The sequence below is a fragment of the Papaver somniferum genome, unplaced genomic scaffold (assembly GCF_003573695.1).
Source record: "Papaver somniferum cultivar HN1 unplaced genomic scaffold, ASM357369v1 unplaced-scaffold_125, whole genome shotgun sequence".
Classification (NCBI taxonomy): Eukaryota; Viridiplantae; Streptophyta; class Magnoliopsida; order Ranunculales; family Papaveraceae; genus Papaver; species Papaver somniferum.
Window position 1 is genome coordinate 17,371,345 of NW_020621603.1, and position 19,981 is coordinate 17,391,325.

General features: G+C 35.6%; 2 long non-coding RNA genes across 4 annotated transcripts; both read right to left on the reverse strand.

Annotated features, from left to right (window-relative positions):
- Nucleotides 1-15,275: 15,275 nt before the first annotated feature.
- LOC113331164 lies at nt 15,276-15,917 on the reverse strand. Of its 3 annotated transcripts, none has more exons than XR_003350745.1 (4): nt 15,787-15,917; nt 15,646-15,693; nt 15,449-15,492; nt 15,276-15,334 (listed from the first exon to the last, which is right to left on the reverse strand). It is a non-coding gene; the product is annotated as an uncharacterized LOC113331164 (long non-coding RNA). The 3 variants fall into 3 exon arrangements; XR_003350743.1 differs by having other exon boundaries at nt 15,284-15,334; nt 15,449-15,497; XR_003350744.1 differs by having other exon boundaries at nt 15,646-15,883.
- A 430-nt stretch (nt 15,918-16,347) lies between these two features.
- Nucleotides 16,348-17,231, reverse strand: LOC113331165. Its single transcript, XR_003350746.1, has 3 exons — nt 17,092-17,231; nt 16,519-16,954; nt 16,348-16,383 (listed from the first exon to the last, which is right to left on the reverse strand). It is a non-coding gene; the product is annotated as an uncharacterized LOC113331165 (long non-coding RNA).
- Between the last annotated feature and the right edge of the window lie 2,750 nt (nt 17,232-19,981).

The following is a 19,981-nucleotide window of genomic DNA, read 5'->3' on the forward strand; positions in this document are numbered from 1 at the left end:
ACTAGCCACTCAAAGCTTTCCCGCAATAACAACCCTAGTATCCGTTCTCTTCTCTCACAAACATACCTTGTAACTGTCTAAGAAGAAGATACCTATAACTCTCACCCTAAGGGTCCTTTTATAGGTTACACGAACTTGTCCCCAAAGAAATTCCAAAACTATTTTCTACCTGAATTAGGTAACTCGACTCAAACTAGGAAACTACACACCCCAAGTTTCTGACCCGTTCCGGAAGATTCCAGAACTTTTTTTACGGAACAAAACCCTAACAATCACCACCTTTTGTGACGTGAAAAGACCAGTTGTTGTCTTTTTACTTCTTCACTTTGACGTACACAATTTTTCTTTTATATCAATACCTATTCTTTTGTTTCTTCGTCACTGGACCTTTTAGGGCATCATCCAAATCTAGCATGACAAGATAATCTTTCATATTCATCTGCCAGATAGTGAAATCAGAATTCTCATCAAACCTTTCCATACGATCAATAAGACTTCAATTCACCATATCCCTCCATCGTAATAACTCCTTCTCGACTATCCGCGCTCACCACACCAATTGTAGAATTTAATATGGTGTTTCTTTAGATAAAAACACTACAATAGGTTCATCTCGAGTAAGATGTTCTAACAATCAAACAAAAATATGGAGAACATAAATGTTTCGACAAATAAAAGATTCATAATTCTTTGGAAAACCTCTTACAAAGGTGTTTACCTCATAAGAATTAGTCTCTTAAAGCTATCCCATAATAAGACCCTAGCAGCCCTTCTCTTCTCTCACAAACAGACGTTTGTAACTCTCTAAGAAGAAGATACCTAAATTCTCACCCTAAGGGTCCTTTTATAGGTTACACAAACTTGACCCCAAAGAATTTCCTAGACTAGTTTCTACCTGAATTAGGCAACTTGACTCAAAATAGGAAACTACATAACTTATGAAACTCCCCAACTAATATTTTTGACCCGTTCCGAAATATTCCAGAACTTTCTCTATGAAACAAAACCCTAACAATTATAACTAGTTCCGTAATTTAAATTTCCATATAATAATTAACTTAGTATAATTGAATGTACGACAACATCAACTTGTTACATACCATGGCTTTCGACATCTAAATCTACACTTGTAACTCATACATAGATCAACAAGGATTATTTGATATAAAAGATAATTGGTTTTACAATAGGAATCGTTCTATATGAAAAATATGCAATATACATTTTGGGTTGTCCCAAAATGAATATGCTAACAACACACAACAACATTACATTCCATGGAATCCCATCCAAGGATTATTTGATATAAAAGATAATTTGTTTTACAATAGGATAATTTGGCAATTGTGGCATTAGTGGCGTTTCAGAATTGGTTCCTTTGGTTAACCCTGGACACACTAACAACACATCATCTGAAGTTTTATCTGCTCATGTATTAACAACTATTAATTCTTGTGGAGCAAATTTGGAAGGATGGAAGGAAGTATCATGTAATAAACTTAGAAACATTAATTTTAATACTTCTTCTGCTAAAAGCTTTGCATCTTCAAGTAAGTTTCAAACATTGGTAGAGGTAGCTGAAAAACAAGATCAATTTTTTTCAAAAGTGATTAGTAAACCTTCTAAAGGAAAAATCACTAGAGGTGTTCCTAATGTGGTAACAAGAAAACAAGCTCATACTTCACTTAAGTCAATTACAGGAGTGGGAAGTTCTAATACTTCTCATACTAATCAAACTCAATGAGAGTAGCATTTTGGAATGTCAGAGGTTTGAAGAGGATTCAAGCCAAAGACAAACTAAGAAGTTTAGTTAATAATTTTAATCCTTCATTGTTATAGGTTACTGAGCCAAAAATAAGGGTATCTAATAAAGTTGATAGGGATTTAAAACTTCCTGGGATGTGTCAGATGATCATTCATAATTCTAGTGAACATTCTAAAGGTAATATTTTCTTATTTTGGCATGCTTCTTTGCCTAGACCAACTGTAGTTTCTTCCACCAATCAAGCTATTACTGTACAAGTAGGTGAAGTGTTAGTCACTGGAATTCATGCTGCATGTGTTACTATTGATATGAGGGAATTGTGGGAGGAATTGGTGGAAATTAGTGACATGATTTTACCATGTATGGCAATTGGAGACTTTAATGCGGTGTTGAGTTCTGAAGAAAAGGTTGGAGGTAGAATACCTTTACTGGTGGCATGAATGATTTTAGAAATTGTCTTGATTCATGCAGACTTATTCAAGCTTCAAGATCAGGCATCAAATTTTCTTGGTGCAATAACACAGCTGGTAAAAAGATAATTCTTTGTGATCTTGATAAGGCTTTCTACAATGCAAAATGGTTAGAGTTACATGAAGGTTGGTACTATAAGGTTGGAGTTAGAGGAAATTCTGATCATGGTGCATTATTGGGTGGTGTTACAAATTTAGAAAAACCAAGAAATATTCCTTTCAGATATCAGTCTGTTTGGACTACTCATCCTAATTTTCTAAATGTAATAGCTGAGTCATGGGCTGAGGAATGTTATGGAAATCCTGTATTTGTATTTCTTAGCAAACTAAAAAGACTGAAACAAATTCTTAAAATCTGGAATTGGGAGGTGTTTGGTGACTTGAGAGTTAAAGTAAAGCAAGCTGAAGAGGAGGTTTTATCTTCAACTCTATTATCTGATGCAAATCCTGAAAACATTGATCTTTTAAATAGGTTGGTGACTGCAACGGGAAACAAGAAATTGCTTCAAAGCAATATAATGAGTTGATGAGAGCTAAGTCAAGAGTTAAATGGGTGAAAGAAGGAGGTGCAAATACTGCTTTCTTCCATACTTGTATGAGAATTAGGAAAACTCAAAATAACATTTCTGAATTGGAAAATGCTGATGGAAAATTAGTAACTGATCAAAAGCAAATTGCATATGTTCTTGTTGCACATTATGAAAATAAATTTGAAGCAAGAAGAGTAGATTTTGCAGAAAATATTTTTGAAGTTATTCCTAAGGTGATGAATAAGGAGGATAATGTTTTCTTGGATGTTATTCCTTCAGCAGATGAAATTAAGGAAGCTGTTTTTGCAATGGATGTTAATAGTGCTCCTGGTCCTGATGGATTTCCAGGATGTTTTTATAAATATGCATGGGAAGTCATAGGAGATGAATTAATAAATGCAATACAATATTGCTGGAGTTGCAGATTTATACCAAAAGGTTGGAATTCTAACTTCTTATTTTTACTCCCTAAAATTCAAGGTGCAAAAAAAGCATATCACTTTAGACCATTTGGATTAGCAAATTTTAATTTCAAGATCATCACAAGAATCATAACTTCAAGAATTAGTACAGTGCTTGGGAGGATGATCTCAATGCAGCAAGGTGCATCCATAAAGGGGAGAAATATACATGAGAAAATTGTGCTTGCTTCTGAACTGGTAAATGAATTGAATATTAAAAGAAGAGGTGGCAATGTGGGTCGTAAACTGGATATTACCCAAGCATATGACTCTCTAAGTTGGGACTTTCTTTTTGAAGTACTAAGAAGGTTTGGCTTTTCTGAAGTTGGCATTAACTGGTTGAGAAATATTTTTGAATCAACAAAGATATCAGTGCTCATTAATGGTGGTCCTAATGGTTTCTTTGGTGTTGGAAGGGGACTGAGACAAGGGGATCCATTGTCTCCAATACTTTTCATTCTTGTTGAAGAAGTCTTAAGTAGAAACATTACTAATATGGTGAGGAATGGAAGCATAAAAGCAATGGTAAGTAGAGGTGAATGTCAACCAACTCACTTAATGTTTGCACATGATATTTTCATTTTCTGCAATAATAACAAAAGATCATTAGCTAATCTTATGAACCTATTAGTGAGTTATCAATAAGCTTCCGGTCAAGTAGTTAACCAAAGAAAAAGCAAATGCTTTGTTGGGGGGGGGGGGGGGGGTGCCAGATACAAGAAGAAAACAGATTACAGAATCAGTGCAGATGGCTCTATCAGAATTACTTGATAAATATTTGGGTGTCATCCTAAATCCCATAAGGGTGAACACATTACAAGTTTGGGGGATTGTGGAAATGATGCAAAAAATGCTAGCTGGGTGGATGGGTAAGCTCCTTGCATTTTCAGCAAGACTGACTCTTGTTAACTTTGTTTTAAGTAGTATGCCTATATACATTATGTCAGTATACAAATGACCAAAAATTGTAATTAGGGAGTGTGAAAGGATAATTTTAAATTTCTTGTGGTATGGTGACCTTGCAGTTAAGAAACTGATTACAGTTAAATGGGATGTTGTCAATACTCCTGTGAATGAAGGTGGTCTTGGACTAAGAAGATTTGAGGTTATGAATAAATCTCTCTTATTGAAACTACTATGGAAGATAGAAACTGAAGATGAGGAATGGACTTCCTTCATGAGAGCAAGGTATAAAAATCACAATGGGGAATGGAGTAAAACTTACAAACAATCATCTATTTTACCTGGAATAAAATGGGTAATGTCTGATTTCAATGCTAGTAGATGGCTGGTTGGTGATGGCAAGAATATATCAGTGTGGAAGGATAAGTGGATACAGGACTATGCATTAATTGACAGATACACTGAAGATGTTTTTGTCCAGCAGAATATTGATATGAAAGCGGAGCACTTAATTCAAGATGTAAAATGGCATATCCCAGAATGTATGGTTAAATATGTTGAAGTTACAGATCTCCCAGCAATAGGTGCAGGTCAAGATAAGAGGATATGGACTAGAGATCTTACTGGAAAATTTACAGTGGCTAACTCTGTTCAATTGGTGAAAACAAAATATCCAGTAGTTTCTTGGGATAATAAGGTATGGAACTCTTGCATTCATCCTTATACTTCTGCTAATCTATGGAAAATCCCGAGATGAGCCTGTGCAACTGAATAATCAGTAAGAAAAAAATATTTTTCAACTGTATCTAAATGTTATCTGCGTGGAAATAATCAGGACACAATGGGCCACATTTTATAGCATTGTGATTTTAGTGAAAATATATGATATTGGTTAGGTGGTGTTTTTAAATTCCTGAATCCTACAACTTTTGAGGAGGTTCTCAGTTTTTCCAAAATGAAGAGTACAACTATTAAGGAGATATGGTTCATTAGTGCATTTAATGTAATGGTGGAACTTTGGTTGACTAGAAACAAAATTATTTATGATGGTGAAAAATATGATACTGCAAGATTCAAACAGAGAATTGTTAGCTTCAGTAAGGACTGTAGTGCCAGAATTAAAGGGAAGATGTGGGAAAATGTGTATGATCTGCAGGTATTTTTATTTTTTGGCATTACAGGGATCAAATGTCAAAGTACTGCAGTTAAACAATGCTTCTTCAGATTACCAGCTAGAAATCAAGTGCTCATTTGTTGTGATGGAGCTTCAAAAGATAATCCTGGAAAAACAGGTTGTGGTTTTGTGGTAAGAAGTGATAATGGTGGTTGTATTGGAGCTTCTTCAGGTGGTCTTGGAATAACAACTAACTATCTAGCTGAATGATAGACACATTTATGTGTCTAATTTGTCTCAATTTTATATATTGTTGGTGCTCAAATTTGTACTTATTTTGCTATTTTCTGTATTTGTAGGTGTTTTTGGAAAATAAAGCTCAACAGGCCAAAATGTGGAATTCCGCTCGTAAAATGGAGGAAATGAAGTGATTTATAATTTAATGGGCTAGGCCCAAAATAAATAAGATGGAAAATTATTTCATTTGTCCAGTTATTTGGATATGGGAGTGTGGAAAATGTGGAGCCCATTATATCGACATCATTTACAAGATATTAAAAAAATATATGGAGATATTTATTTTTCATGAAGAAAATAAAAGCGTTCAGTAAGAAATATACATGGAATAATTGATGGGAATTAAATATTAGATCTGGCAAACAAGCCCAAAACCCGCGGGTTCGCCCGGCCCGTCCCGTAAAAACCCGCACCCGGTTTGGCTGGTTTCTAAACAAGTCGGGTTAGGGTTGGGAAAATGCCGGCTTGTGAAGAAACGGGTATACCCGTCCCGGACCGCAAACCCGCGGGTTAGACCCGCAAACCCGCTATTCCTATGCTTATGACGTGTGTCCCCTCCCATGAGTCCCATCTATACGTGTCTTTTAGGTATAAAATGATAAAACCCTAGCTTAATCTTATCTTTTCTTCTTTTCTTTCTTCTTTTTCTCCGTATGCACTCTGCACTGCAGCCAGCGGCCATCGCCTGATCCTGAAATATCTTCACTGGACTTTCCCTCTCGCGATTGCTGCTGTTACTCTCTCAATTTTTCTCATACTGCAAGCTGAATCCTAGATGGTACGTGAATCACTCCATTAAAACGTAGGTTAATTTTCTTTGACTGAATATCTTGTTATTTTGATGAATGATTGACTATTCCTAATCTAATTTGTTGATGTTTTATTTACGTGATTCTTCTTGTACTGGGACTATGTGAATCTTTTAGTATTAGTACTTTTTACAAGAGAATAACGTATTCAGGCACATAAGGTGTTCGTAATATTGCCTCTTTCAATCCAGCAGCATTCCAGCTATACATTTTCAATATATTTGCTCAATCTTTCCACAAAAAGAAAAAAAAGGGTTTTTTTACTTAGATTTTTTATGTTGTTTGTTTCATATTTGTATCATTACTCATTAGTATTCTTTACAGAGATTTAGGGGATTTGTTTGTTAGATGCAACTTGCAAGAATGATACTTGTTTTTGTTTGTAGTAAATGTTAAACTTGTTGAATTTTGAATCTGGCACTCAGAGTGAATTGGATACTAGCAAATTAGGGGTGCAGAAGCATTGGTATTTGGTGATTTTCAATTAGCTCTAATTAGTCACTCTCTCTGATGTGTTTAGCTCTAATTTTGTGCTATTGTTTTTAGGTTACTTGCAAATACATGTACTGTAATAGTTTTGTTGGAATTTCTTTACATGTATGATGTACCTTGTTACTTGTAATTTGCAAATGAGATGTTTTGCTTATATTTTTTGTTTATGCATTTTTCACGTTTCTGAATGACTCTTTGACCTGTTCTTTGTGGCTCCATCCATTCCAGTATGTCAAGTGTACAAGAACAAGAGTTACAAGACCATTATAATGATGTTATGAGTAGTGATGGTGAGGATGATGATGTTTAGATGCTAGATTCTGTGAATGAGGATCCAACTATTGGTTGTGCACTTGCCTGTCCTGCACCAGTTTCACGTGGAAAGAAAAATAAACTTAGATCCCAAGTTTGGGAATTTATTAAACTCGTTAAATATAAAGATGGAACAAAGAAGGGAGTGTGCAAGGCTTGTAATGTAGGATATAAATATGAAAGCCAAAAATGTGGAACCTCAGCCATGAAAATGCATAAGTGCCCTAACCGTCAGTCTATGGACGTAGGGCAGATGATATTATCTGCAAACAATGGCCAGTTCTCTACCCGCGTACGCAAAGCTGATCAGATAAAATTACGAGATCTGTTTTCAGCATTACTCATTGCAAGAAATGTTCCATTTGCTTTGGTGGAGTGGAAAGAATTTAGGGATATATATACTTATTTAAATGAGGATGCTAAACCAATATCAAGGAATACTGGGAAAGCCGATGTAGTAAAGAAACATAAAGCACAAAAAGAAGTTATTCACAACAGATTGAAACTTGCTCCAGGTATGATTCAAAATTTCAAATCCTAATGACCCATATGTTTTGTTTATACTTTTATGTATGAGTAATTGATTAATATGATGTGCTAATGTGTATGACTCACCCTTACAGGTAAGATATGTCTAAGACATGTAGACTTCTGTAACAACAACTATATATATAAGCTTAACTGCGCACTATCTTGATCAAGATTGGGTGTTGCAAAAGAAGCTTCTGAATTTCTGTCCTCTTCCACCACCTCATACAGGTAAAGCACTTACTTTTATTTCTTTATCTTCAATATAAATTCATGTTAACTTTTCTCCTTTCTACTACCTCAAAACAGGTGAACACCTTTCTGCTAAGTTATTTGCTACGATAGAAGATTGGGGAATTGAAGACAAGGTATCCAACATCACCTTGGATAATGCTGCAAATAACGGAGCTTTTAAGACTCATATATTCATAGTTCACTCACTTCTAGTTTGTTTCATGCAGGAATATGTTGCAACACAGGAACGTGGTGGTGATGTACTTACTGACTTGTCAGAGTTAGATGAATATCTTGGCGAGTCGTACATGGGTTGTCTAAATTCACCACTCGACATCCTAAACTATTGGAAGAACCATGAACAACGATTTCCGGTACTTTCAAGAATGACAGGGCATATTTTGTCAATTCCTATTTCAACTGTCGCTTCAGAATCTGCATTTAGCATTGGAGGAAGGGTAATTGATCGATTTCGCAGTTCCTTATTACCTGAAAATACTGAGGCGTTGGTAACAACTCGTGATTGGGAATATGGAATTGGTAAGCAAATCAGTAATATTTTTTTTAGTTGAATGTCTAAATCTTATATATAATATTGGTTGTTTTTATCCATGTAGGAAAAGAAGATATGGATGAGAACAATGGGATTATTGAAGAAGATGTATTAGGATTTGAACCTGATGCAGTGGAGGATGGGGCAGTGGAAGATGTGGAGGAAGTAAGTTCTTATGCGTCTAATTAGTATGCATACTTCTTCAATATAAAGCGGGGTAATTATGCAAATTCCATGTTTTTGACTCGAATCTTTTCTATTTTTGGTTTATTTTTTCTTGAAATTACAGATTCATATTGAATAGTTGGAGCAACTCAAAGATAGACATGGAATAGGAGAATGTTTTTTGGACAGACAGTTATTTATCACTTACCAGTGTCTCCAAATATTGCATAGAAAAGAGATTGGAGATGTTTTTTTGGACAGTTAACACTTTTTTTGATTAACCACACAATATATATTTGTGCAAGAAGTGGTTATTAATATCTTTATTGTCGCACTTGGTGATACAAATTACAAACAATGGTATTGCTACAGTCTCGGAGGTTTTTTTTCTTTGTTGAAAATATCATCATGAACTGATGAAGTATTGTAACTAAAGTATTAAACTACTAATGACTAGTATTTGTGTTCCTTTAATCCTTTAAATGCAAAAGTAGTTTAGTTTTGCAATTTTGAGTTTTTGAATCGAAATATCAAATGAATTAGATGAAATGATGAATGTTAAGTTAAGTACTTAGGTTGGGAAGGAGCTTTAGATGGCCTGAATGTGGCCGGAAATAGCCCAGAAATCGATTTCTGGCGAGTTGACTCAACAAAAACCAGCTAACCCGTGAGCCCCAGTGAACCCGCAAGCTTTACTCGGGACGGGAGCGGGTTGGAGAAATGACCACCCGTGAAGAATTTCAACCCGCAAGCTTAGGCTTGTATTAACCCGTAACCCGCGGGTTGGTCACAAGCCATCCCTGGCCCGCCCGTTTGCCAGCTCTATTAAATATATAAAGAGTACAGAAAGAATATTATTCTTTATGGTTGGAGTTAATAAAGAATAAATAATTCTCAAATAAGGAAAATTGTAAATGCATGAGAATTATATTATTTGACGCGTGGCACATTCTTATTGGAGGATTTTTCATTGTCTTGACATGTGGCGTATTCTCATTCGGTGATGATATGGTAGTGGTGAATAGAAAAGGAAATTGGATTCCTTTGAAAGCTATAAATACGCTGTGGATATAAGAAAAAGGGGAGGTTCGGAGTTTGAGCGAAACAGAAGAGTTTTTATTTCTTTGTTTTAATTTCTCTTTTGTAATAATGGAGTAACTTCTCCGCTAGGGTGGAGGAAGAAACTATTTTTGATGGGTAATATTTAATGTTTTATTTCTTAGACAATAATTACTCAATTATTTGTGTTATTCGTGACTAATAATTTCTCTTCTATAAATGCTTCATTTTAATTGTTTTGGGTAATTTCTACCGATATTTTATAAGCGAAGGAGGTTATATTTTTGTGTAACGACGAGAGTCGCATAATTAATTTTAAACGTTTCATTTTCCAAAACCTGAGATTGGGTTCGATATGGTTTTGAGTATTTTATGAGTAATTGTTTGAGATAATAAATTGTTAATTTTACAAGCATCTAGAGTAGTGGAATCAAAAACCCTATATTCTTCTCTCCTTGGTAACGGCAATCAAAATTTATTAGTTTTTCTTTTATTTATCTTAAACCAAACCTTCAAAATAGTCTGAGTATCAAATCCTTACTTCCACTGTAAAAACCACATCAGTTTTTGGCGCCGCTGCCGGGGACTTGTATTTAGGTTAGGTTTTAGATTTATTTTTGTAAATATTTTGGTGGTTTAGAATTTATTTTGTTTTATTTTCTTTATTTTACGTTGGGTATCTTTTTAGCCTTTTTTTTCCTTTTTTTTTTGTAAAAATTGATATTTGGTAGATTTTTATTTTATTTTCTTTGTACATAGTTAATTTAGGATTCTTTTTATTTTTTGTAAATATTTTTTTTATTTAAAAAAAAACACGTGCACACACACCAATTGCATCGTCAGACACCGAATTTTAGAAAAAATCGTGGTTTAGTACGGTGAACCCTCTGGGCGTTATCATCCGAAACACCACAAGCCTCAGCGCAGTACCGTTGACCAGTCTTTGACTGTAGGTATATTCTGCTAGAGGTAACCTGAGCCTACCAATTTTAGTCGACCCTGCATTTGCATGTGCACAGAAAATGTCGAGTTGGTATTATAAATACCAATATTATGATTATTCGACTGAGTATCGAAATGGACAATATCCGTACTATGACCGGAATGTGCATAGTACTTGCGATCACTACCGACCTTCATACCATGTTGATCCCAATTACTATTCGCACGTCCACCAATCATACGAACGGGAGAATGAGCAATATTATAATGAAAAAAAATGAGAGTTCTCCATCTTTAGAGGATTTAATCAAACAATTACCACCAGTTCCTGATAAATATAAAACTCATTCCTTAGAAGATGCACTCAAATAGTTTCAACAAGTGATTGGTATATCACGTAGTGATGAATATTCAAGTCTTTCTTTAGAGGAATCAATTAAGAAGTTCAATGAAACTACACGTGAATCCGCGCCAATCTCGAATAATCCTGGATATAATGTGTGAGACTGTTAATAAGTATGTGGAACAATATGCACCTAAGGATATTGCTCATAATGATCTTGAATTTCAAAATAGTGTTTCCAATCCTACCCCTGATAATACATATAATTACTCACCTAATTTAGAGGGCGAGGTTAGAATTGAAAATACTACATGTTTATACAAGGTTCAACCATCTTTATATTATGATGATGAGGATAGTGTCGATGAAGAGTTTGAAATATGTAGTCATAATAATGAGGAAATTGTTACACCAATTGAGCCTTATGATGATAATGGTGTTTCTAGTTCAAATCCTAATAATATTAATGATTATTCACTAGAATGAGGATTTATCTAGGGATACAATTGTTTTAGACGGTGTAGTATATTATTGTGATTATGAAGCTGATGATGGTTTAGAGGAAAGAGTTTATCCTGAGACTAGTATTTTAGAGTCTAGCGATTCAGAAACAATAGTCTCTGCTGAGGATTATAAAAATGTAGAACCACATGATTACAACCTAGAAGAAATAAAAGACCATTTTCCTAAATCTGATAATTTAGAAATTGAGAAAATTGTGACTAGTTTATCCAAGGATATTGACAATTCTATGTTTGGGGGTGAATATCATTCTCCCTGTGGTTTACCTTTGACTCTTACAAAGGTCCTAATTTGGGACTTGACGTATGTGCCTCTACCATCTTAAGAAACTATCTTCATACACGTTTTCATGGACCTAGTTATGCCCAGAAAGAAACTCAGTTGATAGAAACCCATCCTCTGGTTGATGTGGTTATTCCGGTCCATGATACCATAATTGACTTTGTTGTCCCACCAAGATTTTATTTATCAAATGTGGGAGTATCTCAATTCGAAATGTGTCATTATATAGTTTTTAGAAATAGACCTAATTATTTTAGGAAATTAGAATTGTCGACACATTTTCTTAATAATGACCAGCATTATGGTCAACTGTGTAAGTCAAATATAATTGACTTTGAGGATCCACAATTATTCAGGTTATTATTATGTGCTTCTAAGTTTTTATTTGAGTTTCTGCAGACTCTACAACCTGATCCTCCTGATCCTGTCTATGAGGAAACGTAGCCAATGGAAATATTTTATCTAGACCCTTTTATAGAACCCGAACCACAACTAGATATAGTTGTCTTAAATAGAAAACTTGATAAGGGTGCATTTGGTTGGTTCACTTTCTTAGTCTGCTGCAGTTTTCTTCTTTTTGTGGTAGCTTTATTTGGTTTTGATGACCCACACATGTTCCGACTACTACTTTATGATTTTATGTGGTGACTAATAATTCTACCGAAGTCTGGCTGAAGACACTAAACTTAGCGCTTTATGGGAGGCAATCCATACATGGTGAAATTAAGGTCCCTCTGGATGACCCTGTTATTGTTGTACATTAGTTTTGTTTTTGGTTTTATTTTTTTCTTATTCCCCATTGAAGGATTGATACGCTTCATTCAGGTACTATCTTTCTGACTTCTCTCTTTACTGTTTCCTCTTGTTACTTATATTTTTTGGTACTGCACTTTCATTTTGAAACATTGAGGACAATGTTAGATTTAAGTTTGGGGGTGAGGGAAAAACTTTGAGTTAGTTTTTAATAATAAATATAAAAAAAAATTAAACTCCAGAGCCTACAAATTTATGCCTATTAAGGATCGCACTAACCAATCTAAGTGGATGGAAGCATCTTGGTTGTAGGAGTTGAGGAACCAATCCGAGTATATGGAAACATCTAAAGAGTCTATTCATAAAAGCACAGAGCTCAGGTATTAGAAATAACATGGTAGTTTCGCCATATCTCGTTGAGTCCTTTTCACTTCTGTTTTTATTTTGTTTTCTTTATAAAAATATGTTTCTCTAAGTGATTAGGTGGGGCCCACGAATCAAGTTGTTACCACTGGTAGGGTGAAACAGAGTGATTGAGATACCATAAATAAAAAAAAATTAACACTTGGATAGCAATATGTGTGTGTTTTCCCTGTCTCTGTCGCCTAAACAAGCGTGGAACGCAGGATCCATGGGAACTATCATGTAATCTGCTGACAAGAAGCATGCGCTTGGATCCAAAAGATCAAATCATGCAGTTTAAAAAAAAATTGAGACCAGACCAACCGGTATAAATTCAATAACATCGACCAGTGGTACCCTTGTATATGCCAGTTGTGTTAACCTAGAGTTAGGATTATCGACCACTGGTTCCCTTGTATATCCCGGTTGTGTTGATATTATTCAGACTAGTATCTCAGTTAGGGGTGTCAACGGATCCGGGTCCTCCGGGTATCACTAGACCCGGACCCGGACCCTACTTATAATGGTCGGGTCCGGTTCCTAACGGTTCCGGGTCTGGTTCCTAAACTTGTGGACCCAGAACCGGACCCGTTTAAATATCCGGGTACCCGTCGGTTCCGGGTACCCATTGGGTCTTAATAAAACTATTTAAAAAACCTCAAAAACTTAATATATTTCTCTTTTTGTCTTGGATTTAAGTAATTTTTATAAAAATTTATTATTATTTTTTATTAATGTACTAAATAAAGGTTAAATGTAAGAGAAAAAATTTAAATGAGTAAAATATCAAAGCTAAAACTAGCAAAAATACTTGTAATTTTGCTAAAAACATGAATAAAAGAATGAATAAACGGGTACCCGATACCCGCGGGTATCCAACGGGTATTACCCGTTTGGACCCGTTTAAATTCGGGTCCAATCGGGTAATTACCCGCCGGGTCCTAAGTAGCTAATGGGTCCAACTTTAGGACCCGGAACCGGACCCAAATATACCAGGTCCGGTTCCGGGTCCGGGTAATGGGTACCCATTGACAGCCCTAATCTCAGTCCATTAGGATAGGTTCATTTTGGCAGTGGCCTTCCACTACACCATCTTTTGGGATTCGCAACGCTGCATGCAATTGGAAAACAAACTTGCAACATCAGCCAGCCGTTGCGAAATTTGTTTTTCCTTGACTTTGCCACGGTTTCGGCCTTTGCGAACAGGTTTAGCAACAGCAAGTAAAATGTTGCTATAACTTTTCGTAACAGCTTTCAGCAGTTGCGAAATTTAGAACAAAAAAATCTCAGAACGGCTAAACTTATCCGGACCCGATTTTATTATTCTGGTTCTACATTTAGCAACAGTTTCCGGACGTTGCTAAATTTTTGCAACAGAAAAGAAGTCAAGTCAATTTGTCGTTGGCCTAGTCAAGAGTTCCCTGCAACATTACAGGCCAAAATTCTGGCCAAATCCAGGCCAAAACATATAAAAATCACTTACTAACCTACTTATCTGGCAAATGAGGCTTATTCATGACTTTTAATAAAGTAAAAATCATTCCATAGCAAAAAGTAGAAGTTACAAAGTTCATGACTTTTCATTTCGGTATAATTATTCTTGCATTCTTAATTGAAAAGTACTACAGAAGCAAGGTGGGTGCATGCTCAAAATTTTAGCAATCATGTTCACATTACCTCAGGGTTCTGTCAAAAACAATGATAAGAGACTGGTATTCTTTCAAGTCTCCAGCTTGTTTGCATTCACATGATTAACATCTTCCTTTGATAGCCCAGCTGAAGCTAAGGCCCTCTCAATGAAAAGTATAACCCCAGTCCCTAATTCAGCAATGGAAATAAATAAGAATAATCAAAGCCCAGAGGAGCTTACTTAGCAAGTTGTAGTCATTTCAATTAGAATTTCGTAGTCAAGTGACTGCATTTCTAAACCTAAGTTAGAGAATACCACCTACCATAGCAATCTCTTGGTCAGGTGACTACATTTCTAAACCCAAGTTAGAGAATACCACCTACCATAGCAATCTCTTGGTCAGGTGACTACATTTCTAAACCCAAGTTAGAGAATACCACCTACCATAGCAATCTCTTGGTCAGGTGACTACATTTCTAAACCCAAATTAGAGAATACCGCCTACCATAGCAATCTCGATACACAAGAAAGAAGAAATATATTGCAAAAATCATCATACTTGTAACTTTGATTATCCTGACATTTTGGATAAATTTGTAACCCAATATTACATCCAACGACAGCTTACAAAATGTGTTGAAAAAAAAGGAAACCTAACAAGCTTAGTAATATATGGTTCAGTCTTGGAAAATTTGGACATACCATATTGTGAATGATTGTGTTCAGCACCACATATCTTATTATCCTGGATTATATCCTATTGAGTGCCTGAAAATCATAAGTGACGAATTAGTAATGCATATTGTGCTACTTAGCACTTACTAGGTAAAATTGTTCAAGTGGCGAAAGTAGCTCAAACACAAAATTGACACAAACAAATACCTGAGTGACATGATCCTCCTCGACATTTTCGTCGGTATTTATGCCTGAACTAGTGTGTTTGAGAAAAAAATTAGTGCAACTGGTGAAACGGATAATGTTCTTCCAAGGTTCAAAATCTATCACATGATTAAGTGAGCAGGAAGCTAAATGGATTAGATTTTTAATAACAGAGAAACGATCAGTAAATAAAGACTTACCCCAATGCACTTTTTCTGCACGATGGCATCATAAGCCTGATGCATTGCCTGAAAGCACACCATTTAATCTTGCAAAACTAGAGGGTAGAAGGTATATGAAGTTACTGCAAGGAACTAAGAGAAGTGCAGAAGGCATCTTACCACACAGGCATGCTTTCGCGAAGGATGAGTGTCAATTGAGCGTACAATCCCAGATGTATTTTCCAGACACTAGTTGCCAAGCACAAATCAGCTCCTAAGCTATCCTTCCAGCATTCTTCATCGAGTTCTCCGTAATCCCTGGTTTAAGTTCATAATTCCCAACCCAAGTAAGGCTACCAAATTTACAATCAACTTCACCAAAATAAGAACATACACAACGGCGCCACTATCAACTACATCAAAATAACATAAGCCATCATCTGAAATAACAAACAAAGTAGAGTAAGAAAGTTATATAATTCTCATACTTAGTGGAAGTATAATCATTTTACCAAGCAGATGAAACAGTGGTAAAGATGAACCTGTATCTCAGTTGGAAAGGTGGCGCTGAAGAGCATCAACATGTTTATTGTAATAAGTTCAAGTACCTAACTTTACTACTAGTCATATAATAGTAAAATAACACAATAAAAAGCAACCATACCCATGTAATAAATATTCACTCATTGAGAAGCATAATATATAGCAAATGTTACAGTTATGTCAATTCATCCATCATTACCTGGTCTCTTTTCTCAGTGTACTGGTAATCTTCTACTGAATTCTCATTTCATTTTGCAAAGTCCATACATACAAACAAACTAGTATCAGTCAGTAATATCGAAGAAAGAAGAACAAACATCAAAAATTAAAAAGGACTAGTACCATTACAAGATTACATTACTAACCAACCTCATATTCAGAAGCCCTTAGATGATAGTCAATTTCAACGGTAGTCTGGGCAGTGGATGATGGAATCCGCTTTGCTCTTTCACTAGGTGTTTTCAATCTTCTAAGATCCCTGGGGCTTCCACTGATATCCTTCTTGTTCTTTCTCTTGAATTCCTGAACAAAGTGGTTCACCATTCTGTTGTCGAAGTCCTCACCAACAAGATTAGTGTCTCCTGCTGTAGATTTAACTTCAAAGATACCCTCCTCAATAGTAAGAAGAGAGACATCAAAGGTACCACCTTCAAGATCTAAGATAAAAACATTCTTCTCCCCAACACTGGTGGCGACCATAGACCAGCAATGGCTCCAACATCCTTTGCAGCTTGACGCTGAGAATCGTTGTAGTAGGCAGGGACAGTGGTGTCACTGAATCTCCTACCAATTAAACGCATGGCATCTATAAATCCAAACAATGACATTAGCCATAGCTCTTGATAGCAAACATATTTGGTAAACTACCATCAAAACAGATGTGACTAAAATCACAATCACAAGTACAAAAATCCCTAAAATTGTTCATGCTGAAATTACCACCTGCAATTACCAGCTCAGATTGAGCTCCAACCATTCCATAACCCACCACCACAGCAGAAACTACAGCAGAAACTACAACAGAAACTGCATCTTCGCTTCCTTCAATTGCTTCTACCAGCTCAACTCTGTATTGCAGTATCACCAGAACTGTACCAGCACCTCAAACCTATTGCAGTAACACACACACACACACACACAGCACAATCAGAGACAACAAAATTTCAAGTAAGACACATCCCTGAATACAAACATGAATTTCATGAAAAGTAAAATACTGAAACATTAACAAACAAAATTTCAATGTGAATTTACCCAGGTTTCCTCTACACATTCAGACTGAGTTCTTACCAGCACAATTAACTCATTGCCATTTCAATGCAGCTGACCAACACTATCAAGCCCTTACTCTCAACTGTTGATGCAAAGACAATTCATTATCAATTCCAAAACTCAATTCCTGTTCCTTCTCCAATATGAACTAATCCCTTGAATTCAATCACAAACTTAACCACAACTACAACTCCATTAACAATTCATGTAAAGTCAAAAATGGATATATATAACTTTACTCAGTTAACCCCATTAACCTGGACCAATCCCCTTAACAATTCAATTTATGAAAAATACATAATTCATTAATCCTAAAAATTTCAAGAGGAAAAAAAATCCCTAACATTATCTCGCTGAAAACGATAAACCCCAAATCTATCCTTGCAAACTAACACATCCTTGAATTTATCAAACCAGAAATCAAAACAATGAACAAAACAAAATAACTTATCATTTGATTTTTAAGAGAGGACAAAATACCGAGCAATTGTAGCAGTGGACTAGGGTTTTCGATCTGGAAGATGAATCAGTGTTTTAGAGAGTGAGATGCAATCGATGAACTTTAGTTTCGGTGCGAAAAAAATACCCAAATCTCGAATTATGTCAAAACGCAAGGGATTTTTTATTTTTTACAAACCCTAACTTTGAAATTGCAACTGGTTTCCAGAGAAAGATTGAAGAGAAATGGCGCGTGTTGATATTTTTCTCAAACTTAGCTCATGATGGTGGTATTTTTATGATTACAGAAGTGAGACTGATCTTTTTTCTGAAGCAGAGAGGGAAAAGGAGTGAAGGCGAGGGAGAAGAGAAAGAGGATGGAGAACAGAGATGGAGGCAGAGAGAATGACGAGTTCACTCTCTCTTGAGGGATAAAGGATAGGGTTGAATCAATAACCGTTCATTTTTCTAGAGAAAATCTTAACCATCAAAAATAGTGTTCCCACCCGCTCAAACTCATCGCACATGTGCAATTTAGGTGTTACCTTGCACACAAGCGGGAAGCACATGTGGTTTGATCAGCCGTTGCGATTTGCAACAGCTCTAAAAATTTCGCAACTGTTCTCAGCAATTGCGAATTTTACAGCAGTTGCAAAATCAGTTGCGATTTCGCAACTGCGTAAGAGCTGTTGCAAATAGTTGTTATCTGGGAAAAATGGTGCAGAAAAATCATCTACGTTAGCACATGTGCAAATTTTGGGAAACACCGTTCACCTTATTCGACATCAAAATCATCTACGTTTTTCTATAAATCCATCTTCTTAATCTATACATGTGATTTGTTGACTCCGGATATGATGTCCATAGTGAGAGTATCTGAGTAGAGCTCTGTCACTTATATATGAATTTTAGCATGTGAGTGCAAACTCGTGTACAGTAATTGGAATTTCGCATCAAGGTACTTCCTCCTGTAATCAATGAGAGTATGCCAACCAAGGAGGTTCTTTAGTGCCTTTCAAGGTTCTGCATATACAGCTAGGGTCCGGAGTAAAGGTTTTGTGGGTACACCTCTTGTAAACCCTCCCAAAACTATAACTCGGCCACTAGGGCCACCTAGGGGTTTAAAGGCTTGTTGCACATGCTAAGTGCAATCGCGATGCCTGCAACAGTGAGTTAGGATTTTATTTTGATTTGCTCGAGGAATATCAAGTAATAAGTTTAGGGGTATTTGATAGACGCATTTATGTGTCTAATTTGTCTCAATTTATATATTGTTGGTGCTCAAATTTGTACTTATTTTGTTATTTTGTGTATTTGTAGGTGTTTTTGGGAAATAAAGCTCAACGGACCAAAATGTGGAATTCCGCTCGTAAAATGGAGGAAATGAAGTGATTTATAATTTAATGGGCTAGGACCAAAAGCAAGAAGATGGATAATTATTTCATTTGTCCAGTTATTTGGATATGGGAGTGTGGAAAGGGTGGAGCCCATTATGTCGACATCATTTAGAAGATATTAAAAAAATATATGGAGATATTTATTTTTAATGAAGAAAATAAAATTGTTAAGTAAGAAATCTACATGGAGTAATTGATGAGAATTAAATATATAAAGAGTATGGAAAGAATATTATTCTTTATGGTTGGAGTTAATAAAGAATAAATAATTCCCAAATAAGGAAAATTGTAAATGCATGAGAATTATATTATTTGACGCGTGGCACATTCTTATTGGAGGATTTTTCATTGCCTTGACATGTGGCGTATTCTCATTCGGTGATGATGTGGTAGTGGTGAATATAAAAGGAAAGTGGATTCCTTTGAAAGCTATAAATACGCTGTGGGTACAAGAAAAAGGGGAGGTTCGGAGTCTGAGCGAAACAGAAGAGTTTTTATTTCTTTGTTTTAATTTCTCTTTTGTAATAATGGAGTAATTTCTCCGCAAGGGTGGAGGAAGAAACTATTTTTGATGGGTAATATTTAATGCTTTATTTCTTAGACAATAATTACTCAATTATTTGTGCTATTCATGACTAATAATTTTTCTTCTATAAATGCTTCATTTTAATTGTTTTGGGTAATTTCTACTGATCTTTTATAAGCGAAGGAGGTTATATTTTTGT